Genomic DNA, 1,642 nt, shown 5'->3' with positions numbered 1-1,642 from the left:
CACATCGAGTTCACCACTATCGCAGCCCATCCTCTTTCCACTAACACCGCTGCCCTTACTCCGCCAGTGTCTTCCTCCTCCTTCGACACTGTTCCCCATCGCCCTAAGATGGAAGTCGACAAAATCGATGTCGTCGCCCGCCATTGAAATCGTTCATAGAGTTTGAATCTCCGGCAACGGTATGCTTTTCCTCCTCTTTCAGTTCAATCCTACTATTCACTGTTTCGAAATTTCATTTTTTTGATGATTTAATTTATGAGATTCACTACACACATCAGGCATTTATTTGAATTTGAATTTGAATTTGAGTCCCTGAGCAAGTTTTGCTTCTATTCAACCCTAACCTAATTCCTTACCAATATGTACTACTGTTAATTCCTGAAATTTCCATATTTATCTTTCAAAAAGAAAGCAAAACACCCTTTTTTATTTTTTATTTTTTTTATTTTTAATAATTTTTATTCTGGGCCTATATTGATTCCTTGGTATTGGGTCTAATTGATTCTCCTTGGTATTGGGTCTAATTGATTCTTACATTTGTGTCAAAGCTACATTTCTGAAACATAGCTGTCTCTTGGTTTGCTGCTTTTGTTGTTAAGCCCTGCCTGTGAATATTAACCAGAGAATTTTCTTTGAAGAGGTTTGATGATTCTTTGTGTTTATTTCTCATGGTGTCCGTCAATTTCTCAGAAACTACAAGCCCGTTTTTGCTTCCCATATTGATCAGCATTTTGTCTATTGGAAGAAAAGTTCCATCAAATGGGTACATTCCCTTCACCAACTCAAAACAAAAAAGACCCTTTCGTCAAATTAACAAACACACGAAAAAACCTCTCAAACCTGTCGAGAAAAGAGATTTGAACCAAAAAGTTTATTCAAGGGATACCATTAGAAACATATCAAACATTTTAAGGTATTTGACTTGGGATTCTACCCAACAACAGCTAGAGAAGCTCACTATAAGATGCGATTCTTATACGGTCAATCAAGTTCTCAAAACCCATCCGCCAATGGAAAAGGCCTGGCTGTTTTTCAATTGGGCTTCTCGGCTAAAAGGTTTTAAACTTGACTAGTTTACTTACACAACCATGATGGATATTTTCGGAGTAGCTAGGAGGATATCATCAATGAGCTATGTTTTTGAGCAGATGCAAGAGAAAGGGATTAAGATTGATGTGGTTACTTATACTTCACTTCTGCATTGGTTTTCCAATGATGGAGATGTTGATGGTGCAGTGAGGATTTGGGAGGAGATGAAAACTAGGCGTTGTGATCTAACAGTTGTGTCTTTTCTTGCTTACATGAAGGTTCTATTTGATCACAATTGAGTGAAGGAGGCTACCAAGGTCTACAAGGAGATGCTGCAATCTGGTTGTTCTCCAAATTGGTACATGTACACAGTTCTAATGGAGCATCTTGCTGGTTTTGGTGAGAGAGAGCTTATTCTTTTTTCTTCTCCACATAATATAAACCATTCTTCGTTCTACAACTTTGCTGCTTGTGTGATTGCCGAATGCTTGTACTCTATGTTTGTTAGTTACATTACTTGTACGTGTCCAGAAAGATTGCTGTTATCAAGATAAAGTCTGTCCATTTTCTCTTGGCACCATGTATTCCTCAACAATGGTAAGTCTGTTTCTTA

General features: G+C 37.8%; 1 pseudogene; it reads left to right on the top strand.

Annotated features, from left to right (window-relative positions):
• The first annotated feature begins 397 nt into the window (after positions 1-397).
• LOC145792321 (uncharacterized) lies at positions 398-1,642 on the top strand (annotated as a pseudogene).

This window comes from Camellia sinensis, chromosome 6 (assembly GCF_055761805.1).
Source record: "Camellia sinensis isolate YWXY chromosome 6, ASM5576180v1, whole genome shotgun sequence".
NCBI lineage: Eukaryota > Viridiplantae > Streptophyta > Magnoliopsida > Ericales > Theaceae > Camellia > Camellia sinensis.
The sequence above is the reverse complement of the archived record's forward strand: the minus strand, read 5'-3'. Positions and strand labels throughout refer to the sequence as shown.